The sequence below is a fragment of the Phyllobates terribilis genome, unplaced genomic scaffold (genome assembly GCF_046119375.1).
Source record: "Phyllobates terribilis strain yellow unplaced genomic scaffold, ASM4611937v1 Scaffold_11__3_contigs__length_659146591, whole genome shotgun sequence".
Classification (NCBI taxonomy): domain Eukaryota; kingdom Metazoa; phylum Chordata; class Amphibia; order Anura; family Dendrobatidae; genus Phyllobates; species Phyllobates terribilis.
The window spans coordinates 548,759,521-548,786,470 of record NW_027362771.1 but is presented as its reverse complement, the minus strand read 5'-3'; the positions used below and the strand labels follow the sequence as shown (position 1 = coordinate 548,786,470).

Genomic DNA, 26,950 nt, shown 5'->3' with positions numbered 1-26,950 from the left:
AGCACTTCTGGTATCTAAGATGCTATTGGTGGAAGTCTCCTTCCTGTACAAATCAGTTTGTACTACATTATTTTTATCTCTTTGTATCATTATGTCCAGAAAGGGGATCTTTTGCTTATGAAAGGTCAGTGTGAGTTTCAAATTAAGGGAATTGTTGTTTAAAATGTCTATGAATGCTTGTAACTTTTCTTCCGTGCCCCTCCACAATATCAACACGTCATCAATGTAACGTTTCCAGGTTACAATACAATCCACATATGATGACATGTTTTCAGCAAAGACTATCTCCTCCTCCCACCATCCTAGATATAAATTTGCGAATGTTGGTGCTACGGCCGCACCCATAGCGGTACCCCGCGTTTGAAGATAGATGCGGCCATCAAAAAGAAAAAAAGTACGTTTCAGAATAAATTTCAGAAGATCCCGGACAAATTTTCTTCGTACGGAATTATATTCTTGATCCTTACATAGAAAAAATATACTTATATACTGAAGGGTTAACCAGTTATAGAAGAACATGGATATAGACATGGTGAAATTTGGCAATGAACTCCTTGAGTCCCCCCTTTCTCCTTTCTCTTGTTATGGCCATGATTAATGATGTGGGTTATGCAAATGGATAGTTTGATTGTTTGTTTAAAAATTATTTATGTAGCATGATTTATGTATATAAGATTTGTTCATTTGTAATTTAATGAAAAGAACATTTTTTTTTTGATGAATACAATTTGATTGGTCGATCCTCCTGTCCATCTAGCTGGAGGGTATAAGTATCTGGAGTTGGAGGCCGACCTCACCCTTAGAAAAAGCTGGTATACCGGGGAAACGCGCGTCAGGGATATACTCTGAGCTAAAATGAGAGTGTTAGGGGGGAATAAGGATAAGCCCTAGGAATATGCACATAGTCGCGGCACTCCGAACCAGGGAGAGTCGCTGAAGTGTCTATAGCTGCAGCGATCAGCTGTGTGAGCCGGGCACAGCGGACTGCTCCTCACTGCAGCGATCAGCTGTGTGAGCCGGGCACAGCGGACTGCTCCTCACTGCAGCGATCAGCTGTGTGAGCCGGGCACAGCGGACTGCTCCTCACTGCAGCGATCAGCTGTGTGAGCCGGGCACGCCGAGCACGTGTGCGGTCAGTGGGACCAGGGATGTGAGGAGTTGTTCGGCATAGCAGACTGCTCCTCACTGTAACAAGAGATACCGACCGCCTGGCAGTTAGACTTGCCTCTTGCTGGCGGCTTTCAATTGTGCCGGCTCAGATAAGTGTACAGTAGTATATACACACTGTGCAGCTCGGGACTGATAGCCACGTGATTGGGCAGCGAGATAGTGGTGATAGGGGATGAATCACCCCTCACCGTGATAATACCATTAACCGCTTGACACTTGCTAGTTAAGAGATATACGCTTCACAGTCGGCGACCAGCCGTGCCGGCTAGGCAAATTGACATATGGTGTGTGTTAATATAATCACAATTTGCTATGACATCATCTAGCAATTGAATGAATTTTTTCAATCTTACAGTCAATTTAGTGAAACCGTGTCACTTGACATAAACACCAAGGCAATTTCAACATATAGGGATTCTATGTAAAATAAATAGCCACAGTCCAATAAAAGAGGGACTGGACTGAGACGTCCCAAATTTGTCCTACACCTCATTCAGCCAGATTTATTAGTGGGTACCATTCCTGTACCATATAGGATGGTTGCCTTATATGCATCTGTAGATGCATGAGCAATTTTGTATTTATAAGGTTTTAATAAATTCAAATAAAGTATATGATTTTTAAAATTTAATCAATTTATATATCCACATCTTTTCCTATTTCCCCTTTCCCTTCTCACATGACTTAATTGGTGGTGTACACCTGTGGATATAGATCTGATGAGAATAGACTACGTCCTGCATTTTTTTTTCTTTATGGGGTTTATCATATGGGTTAATTAATTTATAATTTCCGACTTTTACAGACACAGCAATATAAATATGTATTTTTTAATTATTATTTATTTTTAAATTGGGAAAAGAGGAGTCATGCAAACGTTATTTTATATTATTTTTAAAAACCTTTTTAATAGCCTTCACTTTTTTTTTTTCGTTTTTCTAGGGGACTTGAACCTGCAATTGTTTGATCAGTGGTACTATATACTGCAACACCTTAGTATTTAAGATTACAGCAAAAATGACGATGTCCTATGAATCTCGGCCACAGGAATACAAAGAAGGTGGTGAGAGAGCCTTCAGTAAGCCCCCAGCTGCATGATAACCACACCGTGTGATCTCCGACAGAATCATTTATATGCCATGGTCATCAAAATCTAAAAAGGTTACCTTGCGGCTGTCAGAGCTTGCTCTGGTTGCTGCTGGTAAAAACAGGTGCCAGCTGTATTACACAGCCGCACATTACAAAATATGTTGGAAAGGTGTTAAAAGGGAATAAGTAAAAAATATTTGGTAATATTTCCTGTAATGGTGGCCAGATACACATCAGATGAATGGCAACTCCAACTGCTGATTTTGGAGGAACCATCCAGCGATCTAATATGTACGGTTGTGTCCCAACTCTTCCCTGACAACAGTTCTCATGGGAAATAAATTGCCCCTATAGGTATCCGACAATGGTTTACTTTCCATTGACTGCCAGTGACTTATAGATTTGCATGTACACATATCTCCCAACTCTGAAAGTTAAGAACTGCCGCAGCAATTTTTAATTTACACTAAGCCATTTTGGTAAACTCGCTCAGTCCTTTACGTGCCCGCACAGATTTATTGCACCTTGTGAAGCCCATTAGTGTTCCCATACAATATGGATACTGCTTTTATGGCACTCACGTTGTTCCCCATACAGTATGATGCTCATAGTCCTCCTCATAGTATGATGCCTACAACGCACAGTATGATAGCCCCCATATTGTCCCCAGTATACAGTATGTTGCCCCTGCATTAAAGCCAAGACATTATGATGCCCCACAGGTCTCCACACGGTATGATGCTCCCTCAATTCTCTGTTAACACAGTGTGAGGCCTCCACAGATGCCCCACAACCCTCACACACAGTATGATGCCTCCAATCCCCCACACAGTAAGATGTCCCCAGTCCCCCCAACACAGTATAATGTATCAAGTCCCCCACACACAGTTTGATGCCCCATTCCCCCCCCCCCCCACGGAGTATGATGCCCCCAGTCCCCCACACACAGTGTGATGCTCCCACAGTACCCACCCACATTATGGGCAGGGGAGAGCACTAGTCCTCATAAATACAGTTTTTTGTTGCGTTTGGGCTCATTGTGCTGCAGAACAATCCATTTACAGTTGAAACCAGAAGTTTTGAAACTTTTGACTTTGCAGTAAGTAATAAAAATGCCTTAAAACATTCTCTCTCTCTCATTATTCTGGCATTTGGCAAATATAAAAAATGATGGTAATCCTAATTGACCTAAAACAGGAAAGGTTTATTCTGATTTCATGTCAGATATTAAGAAAAACATGCGTATGTATCTTTTTATATAGTGTATGGAAACTTCTGGCTTCAACTGGAATGGTTCATTTCATAGCAGTTTATACAGGCCCATTTTAAACATATTAAAGACAGCATATCTAACAAGAATGTTTTCTTTGATTTGTGCTGAGGGAGCTCAGAGTAAAGGGTACCGCAGAAAATTTCACAGTTTTATTGCTACATCCATCCATGGCGCTTTGTTGCCTATGGTTGGGTTCGGATGCGGAGAATATTAGAAAATCTGAGCGCTTAGATTTTGCCCTGAAAACAACAGGAGACAGTTTGAGTCGATTTCACATGGACTTTATGATACACACACATTATGCTCGGTAACACACAGTTCACAAATATACACATTACATACATGCAATGTAAGCAATGCTTTCATGTATCTACACACTGCACATAAACATACAGTATAAGATCAATGGACACATGTTTATACATACATGCATACAGGCTCGGACTGGCCCATAGGGGAACAGGGGAATCCCCTGGTGGGCCCTTGTGCAGACATGGGACCCCAACCTCACTGTATGGGCAGTATTTGACATAATTCACTTCATTCACTAGGTAAAGAAAAATGCAGCATATCATCATTCATTTACCAAACTACCCAGTTTATTATTATTTGGAGGTATAGGTAAATTTGTGAATGAGGGTAGTGTAATATTTGCATGCAGGTGGGCCCCCCAAAGTCAATGTTACTGGTGGCCCCTTGGCATCCCAGTCCAACACTGCATGCATATACACATTTCTTACATATATGTAATATATACCCACACGTTAAAAACACTTCACATATACACACTACATATATAAACATTGCATACATGTATATACATGTTACACACATACAGTACAGACCAAAAGTTTGGACACACCTTCTCATTTAAAGATTTTTCTGTATTTTCATGACTATGAAAATTGTACATTCACACTGAAGGCATCAAAACTATGAATTAACACATGTGGAATTATATACTTAACAAAAAAGTGTGAAACAACTGAAATATGTCTTATATTCTATGTTCTTCAAAGTAGCCACCTTTTGCTTTGATGACTACTTTGCACACTCTTGGCATTCTCTTGATGAGCTTCAAGAGGTAGTCACCGGAAATGGTCTTCCAACAATCTTGAAGGAGTTCCCAGAGATACTTAGCACTTGTTGGCCCTTTTGCCTTCACTCTGCGGTCCAGCTCACCCCAAACCTTCTCGGTTGGGTTCAGGTCTGGTGACTGTGGAGGCCAGGTCATCTGGCGTAGCACCCCATCACTCTCCTTCTTGGTCAAATAGCCATTACACAGCCTGGAGGTGTGTTTGGGGTCATTGTCCTGTTGAAAAATAAATGATGGTCCAACTAAACGCAAACCGGATGGAATAGCATGCCGCTGCAAGATGCTGTGGTAGCCATGCTGGTTCAGTATGCCTTCAATTTTGAATAAATCCCCAACAGTGTCACCAGCAAAGCACCCCCACACCATCACACCTCCTCCTCCATGCTTCACGGTGGGAACCAGGCATGTAGACTCCATCCGTTCACCTTTTCTGCGTCGCACAAAGACACGGTGGTTGGAACCAAAGATCTCAAATTTGGACTCATCAGACCAAAACACAGATTTCCACTGGTCTAATGTCCATTCCTTGTGTTCTTTAGCCCAAACAAGTCTCTTCTGCTTGTTGCCTGTCCTTAGCCGTGGTTTCCTAGCAGCTATTTTACCATGAAGGCCTGCTGCACAAAGTCTCCTCTTAACAGTTGTTGTAGAGATGTGTCTGCTGCTAGAACTCTGTGTGGCATTGACCTGGTCTCTAATCTGAGCTGCTGTTAACCTGCGATTTCTGAGGCTGGTGACTCGGATATCCTCAGAAGCAGAGGTGACTCTTGGTCTTCCTTTCCTGGGGTGGTCCTCATGTGAGCCAGTTTCTTTGTAGCGCTTGATGGTTTTTGCAACTGCACTTGGGGACACTTTCAAAGTTTTCCCAATTTTTCGCACTGACTGACCTTCATTTCTTAAAGTAATGATGGCCACTCGTTTTTCTTTACTTAGCTGCTTTTTTCTTGCCATAATACAACTTCTAACAGTCTATTCAGTAGGACTATCAGCTGTGTATCCACCTGACTTCTGCACAACACAACTGATGGTCCCAACCCCATTTATAAGGCAAGAAATCCCACTTATTAAACCTGACAGAGCACACCTGTGAAGTGAAAACCATTTCCGGTGACTACCTCTTGAAGCTCATCAAGAGAATGCCAAGAGTGTGCAAAGCAGTCATCAAAGCAAAAGGTGGCTACTTTGAAGAACCTAGAATATAAGACATATTTTCAGTTGTTTCACACTTTTTTGTTAAGTATATAATTCCACATGTGTTAATTCATAGTTTTGATGCCTTCAGTGTGAATGTACAATTTTCAAAGTAATGAAAATACAGAAAAATCTTTAAATGAGAAGGTGTGTCCAAACTTTTGGTCTGTACTGTACATATACAGTATATACACTATTCACATATACACACACTAAATACTTATACATACACATGTATACACACCATACACACATAAATATAGACTGCCTACTTCAGGCTGGAGTACTATGGGTGTGTCAATGCACATTGTCTAAGTACATTGACACACCCCAAATGCACTTCCAGCCTGATTTACATATGTTGTCAATGTTACATTTCTCATGATTGGCACATCGGATCTTTAAAAAAAAAAGCATACATTTTATTGGGGGGACAAACAACTAAACAGCCCTACCACTACTTCCATATGTAAAATCGTGCTCACTGATGCATACAGAATTATTATTGAGATCAATGTATAATTAGTATGCAGTAAGCTCCTAAGCTCCCCCTAGTGGTGGTCTAATCTTATGATTTAATTTTATATTGATGAAGGAGTTATTGTTTCAGCAAATTACGACATAGATAAGGATTAAAAAGTAAAGGGTGGACATTCACTAACTCTGCCTTGGGACCACTGGGGAATCAGAGCGGCAGGAGATTTAAAGAAGTGAGTACTTTAGTCTTTTTATCGTATTACTTTGGCTGCTACTTTTGTTTTTGACTCCCAGATACCATGTCTTGAATTCAGTCATTGTAAATGCTCTTTGGAATACATGATTGTACAATATATGGATTTTGTTCTTATCTACAGTATTATGCTTTACTACAGGCCTATAAATACTGTGCAGGAAACGTTCTGATATTGTCACATTGGTCACAATACAAGTGCAGTCATATGGATCAGATGATTTTTTTTGCAATGTGTAATACTGAGCCAGAAATGAATTCCCGTAAATTCTTGCCTCCCCCATCAACAACTTGCAAGGGAGGGCGGAGGGGAGTTTCCAAGTTACTGCTAGATGTAAGGAACATTTACACAAGGCGGATGTCAATTTTTGGCTCAGTATTAGGAAATGACCCATGTGACAGCAATTACATTAAAGAAACTGTCCTTTAGGCTGGGCGATCCCACATTTGTGCATTTGTTGCAAAGTTTAAAAACTTGTTGCAAAAAGTTTCACAACTAAATACAATACAATGTATAGTGATGTATAATATAATATGTACAGTATGTATAGTAGTAAGTGAATATAGTTTTAGTAGACAGCGGAAAAAAATCTGCAGCGGATCCGCTTTATGTCACATGGCGGATCTGCTGCCGAAACTTCAGCAACTGAAAGTCAGTTCTGTACATGTGAGCAGGGTGAATTCTGCAGCAACTACACAGGGGCCATGTGAAGATGTATGTGACAGCCACAGAAATATCTGCAATAGATCTGATGTGTGTGAATATACATTACAGCACGTGCAGGCAATTTATTTGCCCAAGGAACCAAATGGGAACCTGGGACTGCTGTTGAGGGCCAAACCAATTGGCTGGTGTTACTTCTGCTCAATATTAATTTTATCAGTTTATAAAAATCAGTAAATTATATGGTTAAACAATAACCGGGGATGGGGGGGTCAGAGGAGACAACACTGGAGCAGGGGAAGCACAAGCCTATTGTAAAAATGTCTCTGTCCGTGGTCGCAGGGCCAGCGTCAGCAACCGGCACACCCGGGCAAGTGCCCGTACAGCATGGAGCATTTGTATGGGGCCCATACAGCATGGAGCATTATGTAGCATCGGCGTCTCTGCCTCACCGCCGCGGTCCTGGTCCGGCGTCTTCCTGCTACCCCGCTTCTGTGGCGCGCACCGCGCGCAGCTTCCCGGGCACTGTGCTTAGGGCACGTGCGAGCTCCCTCCCTCTTAAAGGGGCCGCGCGCGCCATACTAAAGAGTCCCTGGCCAATGGCTGGAGGACTTCTCCTATATAAGGCACCTCCTCCAAAATGGAAGTGCCTGTGCAAGGTTGTTGTTCCGTGTGCTATCACTTGCTTCAGCCCTCAGGTCCCGCTGCCTGTCAGTCCAGCCCGCCAGTCTGTCTAACTGTCCAGCCTGCCAGTCAGTCTAAAGTTCAGCCTGCCAGTCTGTCTAACAGTTCTGCCCACCAGCCTGCCTACCTGGAGCACCTGCCAGTTACCTGCCGTGCCTGCCAGCTTGCCTACCTGGAGCACCTGTCTGACTATCTGCCGCACCAGCCTGCTGATCTACCCGGACCACCCGTATGCCTTCCTGCCGTGCTCATCCGCTGTACTGGTCAGTTCTTGTCAGCTGACACATGGGAGTCACTTGCTCTCACACAAGGTCGGTGCCAGAGTGGCACCTGGTTCACCTGCCTGGTCCCTCCCTAGTTCACGGAGTCGGAGTCGACTAAGCCGCCGTGTGACCTGGGTCAGTCCGAGTAGGCACTTAGTCGCGCCCCTCTGGTCCCTCCTTGCACCGAAGCACAGAGGTTCCACCACCCGGACCCGTAACACATTATATGGGGCGCATTCTGTATGGAGCATTATATCGGGGCCAGTATTCTGTATGGATCATTATATGGGGGGCAGTATCCGGTATGGAGCATTATATGGGGGCCAGTATCCTGTATGGAGCATTATATGAGGGCCACTATTCTGCATGGAGCATTATATGGGGGCCAGTATTCTGTATGGAGCATTATATGGGGGCCAGTATTCTGCATGGAGCATTATATGGGGGCCAGTATTCTGTATGGAGCATTATATGGGGGCCAGTATCCTGTATGGAGCATTATATGGGGTCCAGTATCCTGTATGGAGCATTATATGGGTGCCAGTATCCTGTATGGAGCATTATATGGGGGCCATTATTCTGTATGGAGCATTATATAGGGGCCATTATCCTGTATGGAGCGTTATATGGGGGCCAGTATCCTGTATGGAGCAATATATGGGGGGGCCAGTATTCTGTCAGAAACATTATATGGAGACCAGTATTCTGCATGGAGCATTATATGGGGGGCCAGTATTCTGTAAGAAGCATTATATGGGGTCCATTACTCCGTATATATACAGAGGGGAGTAGGGAAGGGATGTCAGCTCACCACAATGGAGATTGCCAGGAGGTATAAAGCCTCGCACGGAGCCGTCCTAGCCTTGGATGTGAAGACAAATGCAAAAAGAAAAAAAGGTTCTCCAGCGATGACAAACTGTTAAAAATCCATCTTTATTGTAGAAATATTAAACTCAGCATGCACCGGTTCACAAGGAATATCCAAAGATACAAAAACCTACACGTTTCAGCGAGATGTCTTAATCATGGTATGGTAGGTGCATACAGATTTTAATATTTCTACAATAAAGATGGATTTTAACTGTGTCATCGCTGGAGACCCTTTTTTTTCTTTTTGCATTATTCTGAATGGCGCATTATATGGGGCCCATTATTCTGTTTAGAACAATATATGGGGCTCATTATACTGTATGGAGCAATATATGGGGCCCATATTATTGTATGGAGGACTATGTGGGGCCCATTATACTGTATGGAAGACTATGTGGTGCCCATAATACTGTATGGACGACTATGTGGGGCCCATTATTCTGTATGGAGGACTATGTGGTGCCCATAATACTGTATGGAGGACTATGTGGGGCCCATTATTCTGTATGGAGGACTATGTGGTGCCCATAATACTGTATGGTGGACTATACCGTCCGGTCTGCACTGTGCGCTGTGAGGATTCGTCGGTTCCTGAGCTATTGTAGAATTTACAATAGATATCGCTCATGTAATGTAAGAAGTAAGTAAAATCTTTGCATTCTGCTATTATATATATATATATATATATACACATATATATATATATATATATATATATACACATATACATATATACACACACACACGCATTGCTGAAAAAAAATAAAGGGATCACTCAAATAACACATCCTAGATCTGAATGAATGAAATATTCTCATTGAATACTTTGTTCTGTGCAAAGTTGAATGTGCTGACAACAAAATCACACAAAAATCATCAATGGAAATCAAATTTATTATCCAATGGAGGCCTGGATTTGGAGTCACCCCCAAAATTAAAGTGGAAAAACACACTACAGGCTGATCCAACTTTGATGTAATGTCCTTAAAACAAGTCACAATGAGGCTCAGTATTGTGTGTGGCCTCCACGTGCCTGTATGACCTCCCTACAACGCCTGCGCATGCTCCTGATGAGGCTCAGTATTGTGTGTGGCCTCCACGTGCCTGTATGACCTCCCTACAACGCCTGGGCATGCTCCTGATGAGGCTGAGTATTGTGTGTGGCCTCCACGTGCCTGTATGACCTCCCTACAACGCCTGGGCATGCTCCTGATGAGGCTCAGTATTGTGTGTGGCCTCCACGTGCCTGTATGACCTCCCTACAACGCCTGGGCATGCTCCTGATGAGGCTGAGTATTGTGTGTGACCTCCACGTGCCTGTATGACCTCCCTACAACGCCTGCGCATGCTCCTGATGAGGCTGAGTATTGTGTGTGGTCTCCACGTGCCTGTATGACCTCCCTACAACGCCTGGGCATGCTCCTGATGAGGTTGCAGATGGTCTCCTGTGGGATCTCCTCCCAGACCTGGACTAAAGCATCCGCCAACTCCTGGACAGTCTGTGGTGCAACGTGACGTTGGTGGATGGAGCGAGACATGATGTCCCAGATGTGCTCAATCAGATTCAGGTCTGGGGAACGGGCGGGCCAGTCCATAGCTTCAATGCCTTCATCTTGCAGGAACTGCTGACACACTCCAGCCACATGAGGTCTGGCATTGTCCTGCATTAGGAGGAACCCAGGGCCAACCGCACCAGCATATGGTCTCATATATATATACAGTGGTGGCCAAAAGTATTGCCACCCCTGCAATTCTGTCAGATAATACTCAGTTTCAGTTTTGCAATCACAAATTCTTTGGTATTATTATCTTCATTTAATTTGCTTGCAAGGAAAAAAACACAAAAGAGAATGAAGCAAAAATCAAATCATTGATCATTTCACACAAAACTCCAAAAATGGGCCGGACAAAAGTATTGGCACCTTCAGCCTAATACTTGGTTGCACAACCTTTAGCCAAAATAACTGCGAACAACCGCTTCCGGTAACCATCAATGAGTTTCTTACAATGCTCTGCTGGAATTGTAGACCATTCTTCTTTGGCAAACTGCTCCAGGTCCCTGATATTTGAAGGGTGCCTTCTCCAAACTGCCATTTTGAGATCTCTCCACAGGTGTTCTATGGGATTCAGGTCTGGACTCATTGCTGGCCGCCTTAGAAGTCTCCAGTGCTTTCTCTCAAACCATTTTATAGTGCTTTTGGAAGTGTGTTTTGGGTCATTGTCCTGCTGGAAGACCCATGACCTCTGAAGGAGACCCAGCTTTCTCACACTGGGCCCTACATTATGCTGCAAAATTTGTTGGCAGTCTTCAGACTTCATAATGCCATGCACACGGTCAAGCAGTCCAGTGCCAGAGGCAGCAAAGCAACCCCAAAACATCAGGGAACCTCTGCCATGTTTGACTGTAGGGACCGTGTTCTTTTCTTTGAATGCCTCTTTTTTTTCCTGTACACTCTATGTTGATGCTTTTTCCCAAAAAGCTCTACTTTTGTCTCATTTGACCAGAGAACATTCTTCCAAAATGTTTTAGGCTTTCTCAGGTAAGTTTTGGCAAACTCCAGCCTGGCTTTTTTATGTCTCGGGGTAAGAAGTGGGGTCTTCCTGGGTATCCTACCATACAGTCCCTTTTCATTCAGACGCCGACGGATAGTACGGGTTGACACTGTTGTACCCTCGGACTGCAGGGCAGCTTGAACTTGTTTGGATGTTAGTCGAGGTTCTTTATCCACCATCTGCACAATCTTGCGTTGAAATCTCTCATCAATTTTTCTTTTCCGTCCACATCTAGGGAGGTTAGCCACAGTGCCATGGGCTTTAAACTTCTTGATGACACTGCGCACGGAAGACACAGGAACATTCAGGTCTTTGGAGATGGACTTGTAGCCTTGAGATTGCTCATGCTTCCTCACAATTTGGTTTCTCAAGTCCTCAGACAGTTCTTTGGTCTTCTTTCTTTTCTCCATGCTCAATGTGGTACACACAAGGACACAGGACAGAGGTTGAGTCAACTTTAATCCATGTTAACTGGCTGCAAGTGTGATTTAGTTATTGCCAACACCTGTTAGGTGCCACAGGTAAGTTACAGGTGCTGTTAATTACACGAATTAGAGAAGCATCAAATGATCTTTCAAACAGTGCCAATACTCCACCCCCTTTTTTAGGTTTGTTGTGGAATTATATCCAATTTGGCTTTAGGACAATTCTTTTTGTGTTTTTTCATTGAAGACAAATTAAATGAAGATAATAATACCAAAGAATTTGTGATTGCAATCATTTTCAGGAAGAAACTGAGTATTATCTGACAGAATTGCAGGGGTGCCAATACTTTTGGCCACCACTGTATATATATTTCTCTGCGATATCTGTGCATCATGAATCATGTTACGTGCTAAAGGGACCCACTAAGACTCTTTCACCCAGGGCCAACGAAAACCTGGAGCTGGGCGTTCGTGGTCGCTTAGCAGCTACAGTACAGACCAAAAATTTGGACACACCTTCTCATTTAAAGATTTTTCTGTATTTTCATGACTATGAAAATTGTACATTCACACTGAAGGCATCAAACTATGAATTAACACATGTGGAATTATATACTAAACAAAAAAGTGTGAAACAACTGAAAATATGTCTTATATTCTAGGTTCTTCAAAGTAGCCACCTTTTGCTTTGATGACTGCTTTGCACACTCTTGGCATTCTCTTGATGAGCTTCAAGAGGTAGTCACCGGAAATGGTCTTCCAACAATCTTGAAGGAGTTCCCAGAGATGCTTAGCACTTGTTGGCCCTTTTGCCTTCACTCTGCGGTCCAGCTCACGCCAAACCATCTCGATTGGTTTCTGGTCTGGTGACTGTGGAGGCCAGGTCATCTGGCGCAGCACCCCATCACTCTCCTTCTTGGTCTTATAGCCCTTACACAGCCTGGAGGTGTGTTTGGGGTCATTGTCCTGTTGAAAAATAAATGATGGTCCAACTAAACGCAAACCGAATGGAATAGCATGCCGCTGCAAGATGCTGTGGTAGCCATGCTGGTTCAGTATGCCTTCAATTTTGAATAAATCCCCAACAGTGTCACCAGCAAAGCACCTCCACACCATCACACCTCCTCCTCCATGCTTCACGGTGGGAACCAGACATGTAGAGTCCATCCGTTCACCTTTTCTGCATCGCACAAAGACACGGTGGTTGGAACCAAAGATCTCAAATTTGGACTCATCAGACCAAAGCACAGATTTCCACTGGTCTAATGTCCATTCCTTGTGTTCTTTAGCCCAAACAAGTCTCTTCTGCTTGTTGCCTGTCCTTAGCAATGGTTTCCTAGCAGCTATTTTACCATGAAGGCCTGCTGCACAAAGTCTCCTCTTAACAGTTGTTGAAGAGATGTGTCTGCTACTAGAACTCTGTGTGGCATTGACCTGGTCTCTAATCTGAGCTGCTGTTAACCTGCAATTTCTGAGGCTGGTGACTCGGATAAACTTATCCTCAGAAGCAGAGGTGACTCTTGGTCTTCCTTTCCTGGGGTGGTCCTCATGTGAGCCAGTTTCTTTGTAGCGCTTGATGGTTTTTGCAACTGCACTTGGGGACACTTTCAAAGTTTGCCCAAGTTTTCGGACTGACTGACCTTCATTTCTTAAAGTAATGATGGCCACTCATTTTTCGTTACTTAGAATTTGTATTATGGCAAGAAAAAAGCAGCTAACAGTCTATTCAGTAGGACTATCAGCTGTGTATCCACCTGACTTCTGCACAACACAACTGATGGTCCCAACCCCATTTATAAGGCAAGAAATCCCACTTATTAAACCTGACAGGGCACACCTGTGAAGTGAAGACCATTTCCGGTGACTACCTCTTGAAGCTCATCAAGAGAATGCCAAGAGTGTATAAAGCAGTCATCAAAGCAAAAGGTGGCTACTTTGAAGAACCTAGAATATAAGACATATTTTCAGTTGTTTCACACTTTTTTGTTAAGTATATAATTCCACATGTGTTAATTCATAGTTTTGATGTCTTCAGTGTGAATGTACAATTTTCAAAGTAATGAAAATACAGAAAAATCTTTAAATGAGAAGGTGTGTCCAAACTTTTGGTCAGTACTGTATAAAAAAAGCAATCATGGTAGCGGCAGGAGTAGACCAGAACTAGTATGAATTATAACTGGCAACTCCCAGCAGTAAGCTGGGAGTTTTAGTAGGGTGTGGCGCTGTCCCATTGGCCAAAGTAGAGAGCTAATTACTCCAGCTAGACTGCGCACACACCCATACTGCCACTCGGGCAACGCACATTGTAAAGTTGTAAAATTACAAAGAGCGCCATGACGGCACAATGCGCAGACTCTAGACTAATTGGACAGCGGACAGTGGAGATGGCAGGATAGGTGAGCAGTGAGATGAGTATTATTAAGATTATTTTTTTTTTAACTATTTGCCTAGCCTTCTTCGTTCTGAAGAATGGTGGTTGCAGGAAATGGGACCATTAGTATCATTAAATTAGGAGAGGACTCCACAATGAATATACCATATACAGAATAAGAAATCAACAACCTCCAAAAGTTCAATTTAAAAAGATATTAATTTTATTAATCTAAAATACAAAAAGCCATACTATCTAGCAATTGGCATATAGGAATAATTTCCATGCATCATAATGTATGAGGATCGCAGATGGAGCTCAAAATACAGGAGACAACAAGGGGTACATGGATGAAATGCAAGTAACAGCAGTAATTTTATGTATCATGTGCATGGAGTTACATACAGCCCACAATAAATATGTCAAAAAGTGAGAGTAAAATTTTATCATAGATAATGTTGAGAATGTCAGAGTGGTGGTGATATAAATTCATAACCCATCAGGGAATAAAGAATTATTTAAGTATGTTGTGTGTATATGTATACACACCTATAATAATTGAAACCATGTAACTACAAACACTACATATGCTGATATGGCATGTAAAGAATGTTAGAGCACCTTATTCATGTCCCAGAGTGTAAACCACAATACCCCAACGCACGTTTCGCAAGGGCTTCTTCAGGTGGCTGCAACTGACTTCCATGTTGCTGAAATCAAATACAGCAAATTGAAAAATAATTCTGAAGAACACGTTTTTTTGTGAAATTTCTGGGAGAATTCAATTCCACTAGAATATATTTGCTCATCTCTAGTCATGTCACATGTGATTGAGACCCAAATATCTTTCCATCTGGGCCAAAGTGTGCTTCTGGAACAAAACGAGCCTCATTGTATTACATAAGCATACTTTAGCCGATAGAAATTATATTTGGGCCATTCAGCGAGGCATCATCAACATCTTCACATCCTTACCTACCATGGACTTTCTGTTAGGTCCTTTAATAGATTTTATTCACAGGTGGCATGGTAGGCAGGCATGCACACTAACCAGTGCTCACCAGCACTGTCTTCAAAGCTGTCAGTCAGTTGTGTACTGCAGCGACCGTCTGAGCATGTGTATCCATATGCAGAGCCTCCGATCCATCATTGGCTGCCATGATAGCGATGGGCAATGCCGCTAATGCATGGGAAGTTAATCTCATAAACTAATAATAGTATAGTCATATTAATGCTATAACATAGGAGTTAACTAACAGTGGCACCCAGAGGACAATATGTGTATTTAAGTTGTAAGGTGAAGCCTTGAAGTGCATTTGTGGGGACATCTAGTGGCCAATGGCAGGGCCGGCGTTAGGGGCAGGCAAACTAGGAATTTGCCTCGGGCCCCAACTCCTCCAGTGGCATGCCGTTAATAGCAGCACACCACATGGCCGCTATGGGGCCTGCGAGTCAGGGTGGTCCGGCGCCACCCCCTCCCCTTACCCACATTATGCATTCAACTGTATCAGCATCATAGATGCCGATACAGTTGAAAGCAACGATAGAGGACACTCCCTCTCCCATCATTCCCTCTCTGTGTCTGATGCTGCGGGTGCGATGATGTCACTTATTTGGAGCCATACTGTGCCAGGCAGTGGAGCTGCTGAAGAGATGCGCTGCAGAGACCGGTGCAGCGGGGGAACGAGGAGAGGTGAGCATACTTTTTTTTTTAATCAGTGAGCACGTGGTGGCCATAATACTGAAGGACTGTGGGGTCTGCATTATACTATATTGGGGGGCTGCATTATACTCTATGGGGGTAGCTGCATTATACTCTATGGGGTGGCTGCATTATACTGTATGGGGGTGCTGCATTATACTCTATGGGGGGCTGCATTATACTGTATGAGAGAACTGCATTATACTCTATCAAGGACTATGGGGAGTGCATTATACTATATGTCCTAAATTGGAGCTACATGTTACTGTATTGAGGACTATGGGCAGTGCACTATACTATATGAAGGACTATTGCGTGCATTATACTGTATGGAGGACTATGGGCAGTGCATTATACTGTGTGGACTTTGGGGTGCAGTATACTGTATGGGGGTGCTGCTTTATACTGTATGGGGGCACTGCATTATACTCTAAGGGGTGTGCATTATACTCTAAGGGGTGTGCATTATACTCTATCAAGGACTATGGGGAATACATTATACTATATGTCTTAAATTGGAGCTACATGTTACTGTATTGATTACTATGGGGAGTGCCTTATACTAGATGAACGACTATTGCGTGCATTATACTATATAGAGGACTATGGGATGTGCATTATACAATATAGAGGACTATGGGGTGTGCATTATACACTATGGAGGACTATGGCAAGTGTATTATACTTTATGGAGGACTATGTGGAGTGCATTATACAATATGGAGGACTATGGGGAATGCATTATACTATGTGGAGGACTATGGGGAGTGCATTATACAATATGGAGGACTATGGGGAGTGCATTATACAATATGGAGGACTACGTGGAGTGCATTATACTATGTGAAGGACTATGGGGAGTGCATTATACTATGTGGAGGACTATGGGGAGTGCATTATACTATGTGAAGGACTATGGGGAGTGCATTATACTATGTGGAGGACTATGGGGAGTGCATTATACTATGTGGAGGACTATGGGGTGCATTATACTAAACAAGCAAAATGCTGCCTATTCATCGAGTGATTGGATTGTTTATGCCAGAACAAAAATCCTTGTTCTCAGCAGCACATCGCCCGGTGTAAATGACGCGCCCCTGGGCCTGTGTCGCGCTGCGTTGCGCACGCGGGAGCTTACCCGGAGCCGGATCTGTTGAGGTTTGTAGTCTCGTGGCGGTGACCCGGTCCGTGCCCAGGGAGTCAAACTGAGCGGCGATGTATCAGCGGTAGATGTTGGACGACTACGCCACCCGTTGAGTACAGCTAAGGAGCTGCCGCTGCAGGGCAGACCGCTGAGGCCGGTGGTAGGATTGTGCAGCGTGATAGTATAACCCCCAACGGGAGGGGTATGGCCTCAGGGCAGCCGACGTGGATGATGGGGGTAGCAGGAACCACTCGGAGACGGTACGGTGTAGTTCAGGGTCTTTACTGGTGACAAAGATAGACCCTCCCGGAGTACTGGCTAGCGATTGGGGCCTGGTCAGTCCTTGAGCAGATGGGATCTCCCCTGGCCAGGCGGAGTTGTAGGCCTCCCAAACTAACTGTACTCTTCTGGCTACCTTGCTAGAGGCGGGTATAAGTAGCCCACGTCCCTGAGTGTACCGTGTGGTGCTCACCCGTATGGCCGGTGACTCGGGGCCTTCTAGTAGCTTCCGCTCCACGACGGCGGTGCTGGTCCCACGCGTGTGACCGTGCCTTCGGGTTTCTTGGCCAGAGGACCTGGAATCCCCTGCCTGACGGATTCTGCTGCTGGGTAGGAGTTAGTCCCCACAGCCTCGGACTCCGGGTCCGGTAAGAAATCTTCTCAGTCAGGGCGAGCTCTGCAGCTGCCAGCCCCTGACTCCTTGTAACACTGCTCCCACAGAGCTCCTGATGTTCTGTTCCTATATTTGCTTCTTTTCTCTGTCTCTACTTCTTCTCTACTCACTAACCCTGCCTCAGCCCTAGGTTTATATAGGGGAAGTTCTTCCCCTCCCAGGACTGGGCAGGAGGTGTGGCATGCATAGGATTCCTGACCAAGAGACCTCCCACCTGCTCTCAGACGTAATATCTCTATCACTCTGGCAACCAGACCCCTGGGGTGTCACATTCCCCCCTAGTGAAATTTAGTACTCCGGGACTAAACATATTTTAGAAAAACATAACAAGATATAACAATAACAATACAATAAAGAAACACATAAAGGTGGTCACGGCATGTCCGTAACCGGGTGCAGTCTTTGAAGAAAGCAAGGTGTCCATTTCACCAAAACAGGGAGACGTAACCAGGTAGGGGTCTGTCCTGCCCCGAGTCCTTAACAGTCTTTAGTCCGTCCTGGGTTACGCTCCAACTATGTACACAGGATTCCCGGTAAATCCACCAACGACTCCTATAAACAACTAGAAACACATAATTATACACAAGCAACAAGAAAAACAGGTAACCACAAATAAAACAATTTATACACTTCAAATCCTCCAACGTGCGGGTAACCGGCCTCTAGTGGCCCTAGTGGACCTACGGAGCTGACTGTCTGGCCCTGAACTACAGGGTGTAGGAGCCGTCAAGGGTAAATTGGGCAGCTGTCTACGGGCCCTTTGGCTCACTAGGGATATGGCAGGCTCACTGCAAGCAGAGGGTTGATCCTCCTGATCTGCTGGTGTGGGGTCTTCTGCCTCCTGGACCGGCTGTTCTTCCAGCTCTACCTGTTGCTCCGTAGGTGCTTGTGATGCTGGTTGGAGGAAGGTGAGTACGGGTACCACAACTGCACCATTGACTTGAGTCCAAGACCGAGGGAAGTCTCCGAGCACAGTATTAACCATATCTTCCCTTTCCTCTACGGGTCGATGGTCTTCTTGTTCCTCTTCAGGGTTCCGTAGCTGTTCAGGACACTTCTTCAGGTGATCCCGGGATACAATGGCTGTGGTCTCCCCTCCGTCTTTACTGATGGTACAGACCTTCGGGTTCTCGTGGCTTGAGGGCAGTACGGTGTACGGGTCCTTCTCCCACTGGTCGTCCAACTTGTGGAGCCGTCTTTTCCTCTTCAAGACCTGCTCTCCGGGCACCAGGGGAACAGCGGGAGCATACTGGTTGTAAGTTTTCTCTTGTCTCTCCCTAGCCTGACAGAGACTTCGCTCCACGCTCTCCTGTACTTTCCGGTACTGCTGCTGCCTCTCTGTGTCCCAGTCTGCTTCTGGTGAAGTGTCCTCGGGTGTCAGGACTCCCATTTCCAGGTCAACAGGTAACTTACCAGGTCTCGCCCTCATTAGGTAAGCTGGGGTACAGTTGGTGGAACCTACCGGGATGTGGTTGTATAGGTCCACCAGATCGGGCAGCTTCTCAGGCCACAGACTGCGTTCTTCCAGGGGCAACGTTTTCAGAAGATCCATTACCACCTGGTTCATTTTCTCACAAAGTCCATTAGTTTGCGGATGATAGGGTGTCGTCCTTATCTTCCGACAGCCATACAGATTGCAGAATTCCTGGAAGACCTCCGCTTCAAAGGCAGGTCCCTGGTCCGTCAGCACTTGGTCCGGGTACCCGTGTGGACGGCAGAAGTGCTGCTGGAAGGCTCTAGCTGCTGTTTGAGCCGTTAAGTCCTTGACGGGGACGACAACCAAGAACCGGGAGTAATGATCCACGATGGTTAACGCGTAGACGTAGCCACTTCTGCTTGGGGTCAGTTTTACATGATCCAAGGCTACCAGTTCCAACGGCTGCCGGGTGACGATGGACTGCAGGGGAGTCTTCTGGCTGGCACGGTCCTTCCTCCTCAGGTTGCACGGGCCACAGTCTCTGCACCACCTCTCGATGGTTCCCCTCATGCCTACCCAATGGAACCGCCCGCGCAGCAGGAACTCCAGCTTCTTCCATCCGAAATGCCCAGCTCCATCGTGGTATGCCTCCATCACCATGGCTGCGTCTCGTCGTGGCACCACTACTTGCCAGATTAGTTCATGCGTCCGGGAGTTAACCATCCTGCGGCACAACTTCCCCTTGTAAAGGAACAGTCTACTCTTTTCTGCCCACAGTTGCTTGGCTTCCTCCGGAGCGTCTGGGTCAAGGCGAGCCTCTGGCCGAGTCAGCATCTCCTTCACCAGCCGGACGGCAGGGTCACTGTCTTGCGTTTCCGCCCAGTTGTAGTGAGGTAAGGGGTTAAGCGTAGCGCCTTGCTTACTCCTTACCCGATGGGAATACTGGATAGTCCCATGACGGTGAAACACGGGGAGTTCGACTTCTTCCAGTCCCTCTGGATCTTCTCCTACGTCCGGTAGGTTTGGCATCCTGGACAGGGCGTCCGCGTTGGTATTGGAGCGTCCTGCCCGGTATTTGATGGTGAACTCGTAGTTGGACAGGCGGGCCATCCATCTCTGCTCTAGGGCACCGAGTCTTGCCGTGTCCAGGTGTGTCAACGGGTTGTTATCCGTGTACACGACGAACCGGGAAGAAGCGAGGTAGTGCTTAAAGCGTTCGGTGACTGCCCACACCACTGCCAGGAACTCTAGCTTAAATGAGCTGTAATTCTCAGGGTTTCTTTCGGTGGGTCGCAGTTTTCGGCTGGCGTAAGCGATTACTCGCTCTTTCCCCTGCTGGATCTGGGACAGCACGGCTCCTAGCCCGATGTTACTTGCGTCGGTGTAGAGGATAAAGGGCTGGCTGTAATCCGGGTACGCCAGGATTTCATCCCCCGTGAGGGCCATCTTCAGCTGGCGGAAGGACTCTTCTTCCAACTTCTCCCATCTGAAGGGCGGCTTCTGGTTCTTGGCCTTCCGGGACTGACCTATCAGGAGGTCCTGCATAGGAGCTGCCTTTTTGGTGAAACCGGGGATGAACCTGCGGTAGTAGCCTACCAACCCGAGGAACTGCCGCACTTCCTTTACACTGGAGGGACTTGGCCATTCCTTAATTGCGGTGATCTTATCAGGGTCGGGAGCCACTCCGTCAGCGCTCACCACGTGTCCCAGGTACTGCACCTTTGGTTTCAGGAGGTGACACTTGGAGGGTTTCACCTTTAGGCCGTAGCTTGCCAGAGCTTCGAACACTTCCGCCAGGTGTTTCAGGTGGTCCTCATAAGTCTTAGAATATACGATGACATCGTCCAGGTACAACAGGACCGTCTCGAAGTTTCTGTGGCCCAGACAGCACTCCATTAATCGTTGGAAGGTTCCTGGTGCGTTGCAGAGTCCGAACGGCATACAGGTAAACTCGCTAAGTCCCATCGGGGTGGTGAATGCGGTCTTCTCCCGGTCCGCCTCTGCTACAGGAACCTGCCAGTACCCACTAGTGAGATCCAAGGTAGAGAAGAAGTTAGCAGATCTTAAAGCAGCCAAAGACTCCTCTATCCTTGGTAAGGGGTACGCATCCTTGTGTGTGATACGGTTGATTTTCCGGTAATCTACACACATCCTCATGGTGTTGTCTTTCTTTTTGACTAAGACTAGTGGAGCTGCCCAGGGGCTACAGCTATCCCTGATCACCCCAGCCTCCTTCATGTCTCTAAGCATCCCCTTGGCGTGTTGGTAGTGTGCAGGGGGTACGGGTCGATACCTCTCTTTTATGGGAGGATGGTCTCCCGTGGGGATGTGGTGTTCTACCCCCTTGACTCGCCCGAAGTCTAACGGGTGTTTACTAAACACTCTCTCGTACTCTTGAACCACCCGATAGACTCCCTGTTTCTGGTGTGAGGGAGTGGAGTCAGTACCCAAATGTAGTTGCTGACACCAGTCCTCCATTGTTTTCTTAGAGCCGTTACCTTCCTCCGGGTGAGATGGAGGCAAGGGTTCCACAGATTGTATAGCATTTTGGTTAATGGTATATAATTTGGCTAGCGTGGCATACCGGGGCAGGTACACTTCCCTCTTCCCGATATTGATTATGCGAACGGGCACCCTCCCATGGCGTACATTAACCACCCCCCGTGCTGTCAAGATGGTGGGCCTACTGTCTGAGTAAACTGGTTCTACCATTGCCTGGTAATCTCTACCTCTCAGACCAATAGCTGCCCGGCACCAAATCATCATTTCACTTTTTGGGGGCATGGCAATAGGGAAAGGGTCACACATTCTCACGCTACCAATCTCACCGCCGGAGAGTTCCACCTGTTGCCGTCGCATCAGTGCCCGGATCTCTTTTTGGAGCACTCGCTGCTCGCCGGAGCTGGCGTTCTTGGCAACCTGCTGTAAAAGGAAAATCACCTCTGCAAGACAATTTTCAATTACATTAGTTCCTAGAGTTATCTTTGGGTGACTCTCGTGTTTGTCAATGTCTACAATGATCAGTCCCTGTGCTGCCAGTTCAACTCTACCAATTTTAATGGTCACCTCTTTAAATCCGATCTGTGGCACGGGCTGACCATTGCTGGCGATGATACTCAAGTCGTCGTCAGGGTAGCGGGTAATATCCGAGTCATTCCAGTACTGCTTGAAGAGCACGTACGGGATGGTGGTGACCTGTGACCCGGTGTCCAGTAGGGCACACATAGGAATGCCATCCAGTACCACAGGCAAGACTGGACGTCCTCCCACATATTTGTCGCGCCAGTTCGATGGGCCTGATGATCTTTTTCCTAGGGGTTGGCCCTCTACCCTAGGTTGTGCCAGTTTAAAGGACAGTACCTTGCCATATGTCCGGGTTGATTACAGCGGCGGCAGATGGGTCGTCCGCCCTCGTTGTATCGGTCGCTGGGTCTTCCTCTGGCCGGTGGGGTCCTCCTTGGTCGACGCCACGGGATGTCCTCCGGTCCGGATGCCAGCTGGATCTTCCCTGGAGTAGAAACCTGTAAAGACTGCACAGTTCGTGTTAGCGCAGCAACGCTTTTAGCTAGCTCTTGGACCTGATGGTGCAGGTCTGGAGCCGGGTCATTGTTCAAAGCCTGCGCATCAGCTCCCACAGGCCCTGCCGACAAGGGCGCCGCCTCCTGGTGGTAAGTGGTAGTGGGGCGTCTGGGGGTCACAACGCCACTTGGTGCCGGTTCTCGAAGCACCCGGATGGCTCTGTCCTTGAACTGTGCAAATCCCAGATGAGGGTCCTGTAAGGCCATTGCCCGCAACTGGGTTCGGTGGGCATTGCAATATAAACCCTCTATAAATTGTTCAGTCAACAGCCTGTCCTCGTCTCCCACGCCGTCAGGGTCGGTCTGCTTAATGGCTCTCAGGGCCTCTTGTAGGTTCAGGGCATAGTCCCTTATACTCTCATTTGCCCGCTGTTTGCACCCGTAGAATCTAAGCTTGATCTCGGCTGAGGTGCGGGTATCAAAGGTGTCCCTCAGCCGGGTTAGTATCCCTGCGACAGTCCTCCCCCCAGGTGGCCAGGACTTTACCTCCCTTCGGGCTGCCCCAGTTAATTGGGCCACCAGGATGCTCACTTTTTGCTCTTCTGTGAGGGGGTACACCTGGAAGAGGCTTTCCAGCTTTTCTCTAAAGTCATGCAGGGTATGTGACTCCCCTGAGTACTGGGGTAGCCAGGCCGCTCCCGGGATATAGGGCATGGTGAAAGGCATGACTGCAGCAGCGGTGGCGTTGGCGGGGGTTGAGGCAGTGAAGCTCTCCTCCGTATCCGACATCCTCCTCCCTCCTAGTGGACCGTGGCCTACCTTGCGATGATCCTCTTCCGTAGGCTGCGGCTCCGCAGTAGATCGTCAGGGTTGAGGACCTTCCGTCGCGCTCCTGTGACGTCGGCGTCGGCTGGGCTCCTTCCAGGACCTTACGCGACGTCCGGACGTGAGGCGGGGCTTCAGTTCTCGCGCGCTTTCGGAGTCCACGCCCCTCTTCTTCCCGCGCGACGTCTTCAAGATGGCGTCCAACGCCGGGAATCTTCACCGATGGCGGGAAGAAGGCTGAAGATGGCGGGAATCTTCACCACAGGTAAGCTTGAACAGTCTTTTTCAGGCACGCAGTACCCGGTGGTTGCAGGCACGAGATCCTGCCGACTACGCCAAAAGTTGACGCGCCCCTGGGCCTGTGTCGCGCTGCGTTGCGCACGCGGGAGCTTACCCGGAGCCGGATCTGTTGAGGTTTGTAGTCTCGTGGCGGTGACCCGGTCCGTGCCCAGGGAGTCAAACTGAGCGGCGATGTATCAGCGGTAGATGTTGGACGACTACGCCACCCGTTGAGTACAGCTAAGGAGCTGCCGCTGCAGGGCAGACCGCTGAGGCCGGTGGTAGGATTGTGCAGCGTGATAGTATAACCCCCAACGGGAGGGGTATGGCCTCAGGGCAGCCGACGTGGATGATGGGGGTAGCAGGAACCACTCGGAGACGGTACGGTGTAGTTCAGGGTCTTTACTGGTGACAAAGATAGACCCTCCCGGAGTACTGGCTAGCGATTGGGGCCTGGTCAGTCCTTGAGCAGATGGGATCTCCCCTGGCCAGGCGGAGTTGTAGGCCTCCCAAACTAACTGTACTCTTCTGGCTACCTTGCTAGAGGCGGGTATAAGTAGCCCACGTCCCTGAGTGTACCGTGTGGTGCTCACCCGTATGGCCGGTGACTCGGGGCCTTCTAGTAGCTTCCGCTCCACGACGGCGGTGCTGGTCCCACGCGTGTGACCGTGCCTTCGGGTTTCTTGGCCAGAGGACCTGGAATCCCCTGCCTGACGGATTCTGCTGCTGGGTAGGAGTTAGTCCCCACAGCCTCGGACTCCGGGTCCGGTAAGAAATCTTCTCAGTCAGGGCGAGCTCTGCAGCTGCCAGCCCCTGACTCCTTGTAACACTGCTCCCACAGAGCTCCTGATGTTCTGTTCCTATATTTGCTTCTTTTCTCTGTCTCTACTTCTTCTCTACTCACTAACCCTGCCTCAGCCCTAGGTTTATATAGGGGAAGTTCTTCCCCTCCCAGGACTGGGCAGGAGGTGTGGCATGCATAGGATTCCTGACCAAGAGACCTCCCACCTGCTCTCAGACGTAATATCTCTATCACTCTGGCAACCAGACCCCTGGGGTGTCACATAAACTGCAGATGTGCTGCTGATAACATGATATGTACGGGGACAGATTGATCTAATGATCCATAATAGGATTATATCACATGTCCATAAGGCCCAAATATCTTTTCACCGTGCCCAAAGTGTGCCTCAGTATGTATTATTAAAAAGATTGGGGAAAAAGAAGTTCCCCAAGGACTTGGTTCTGTAAAAAATAACAAAATAATTAACCGTCACTTACCAGCACCTTACTGGATATTGTGCATTCAGCTTCCTGGTCAGCACTGGCACAGGACATATAGACGTCTTCATTCCACCAGCCACAGGACCAAAGAAGCTTGTGATTGGCTGCAGTGGTCAGGTGATGCTTTTCTGATGATGTGGTGTTAAAAGTCACCTGATCTCTGCAGTCAACCACAGGCTGCAGCTGTCCTGCTAACTGTCAAACCTAAAGACTGTTCCAGTTATAGCCAACTTCAAACTGTGTAGGGAAGAAGTTATCTATCAGACACCCATATTACTAACCCATGAAAAAAATGAATAACAAACACAAAAAAATACTTTATTTAAATAAACACTCCCCCACACTTTCCCTGGTTCACCACTTTATAAAAAAAAATATCCCACGCAGGTCCGCCGTACTCCACCGAATCCGACGTAGTCCAGCGAATGGAAAAAGAACTGAAAAGAACATACACACAAAGCACAGAGAAATAAAACTGACATTTTCCCTCGTTATCCACTTCATTAAACAAAAAAAAGTTCCCACACAGGTCGAACATAGTCCAAGCAAATCCAGTGAAGACCAGCGAATCCTCCATACACAGCCCATAGAGCTTCGTTCTCAGGCTCCATAGGCTTTGACAACAGCAACTTCTAGTTCACACTGCGCTGCGCGAGACCCGGAGACTCTGAAAAGCGGTGACATCAGTAACGTCACTGCTCTTCACAGTCGCCAGGTCTCGAGTAGAGCAGCGTGAGCTGGGAGTGACTGCTGCTAAAAGCCTACGGAGCCTCAGAACGTGGCTTCATGGGCTTTGAATGACGGAATCGCGGAACGTCGTGGGAAGCGCTGGATCACGTCGGACCTGCGTGGGACCTTTTTTCAGAATAAATTGGTGAACAAGAGACAGTGTCTTGTTTTTATTTCTCTCATTTTATATTTTTCAGGTTTCCATTTGTAGACTATGTCGGATTTGCTGGACTACGTCTGACCTGCATGTGATTTTGTGTTTTTTTTTTAATAAATCGCTGAACCAGGGAAAAAGCTGGAGAGTGGTTTTTTTTTTTTTTAAATAAACAGTTTTTGTGTGCATGTTTTTTACTATTTAGTACTGAGTTAATAATAGGGGTGTCTGATGGACACCTCTCCATTACTAAACACAAAGGCTTGATATCAGCTGTGAATTGTCCAAAAACACAGCTGACATCAAGCCCAAGACCCATTACCTCGATTGCCAACACACCAGGGCATCGGTAACAGTGAAGGTGAAGCACCAGAATTGGAGCATCTCATCTGATGTGCCACTTCTGGGGCAGATGGAGGCTGCTATTTCTAGGGCTTGGAAGGGACAAATATCCATGGACCTTCCCAGCCTGATAATATCAGTTTACAGCTGTCTGCTTTACCTTTGCTGGTTTCATAAAATTGGGGAGGACCCTACGGCATTTTTTTCATGTATTTACAAGCACAAAAAGATGCAGAATAAACTCCACATGAAAGTCACTAAAGGGTGCAAGTTTATAACATATAGAGGGGCTTGTGAAATTATATATCTGCAGGATATCTATCTACTGTATCTATGTATCTTTCTATCTATATCTGTATATAAAATTGCTTTATTATTTTTGATAACTAGCTTTAAGTTACATAGAGTATTACAGTATGTAAAAGATGATGTTAAAAACGCTTGTCGTACGGATGTGAGCTGAGAAAAATTGCAATGCACTCGCATTACAAAAAGTGAACCATGCGG

The 26,950-nt window shown here is 46.5% G+C and overlaps 1 long non-coding RNA gene across 2 annotated transcripts in view; it reads left to right on the top strand.

Moving 5' to 3' along the window:
* LOC141166866 (uncharacterized) overlaps nucleotides 1-26,950 on the top strand; it is a 100,411-nt gene that overhangs the window by 13,299 nt on the left and 60,162 nt on the right. The window lies entirely within an intron of this gene.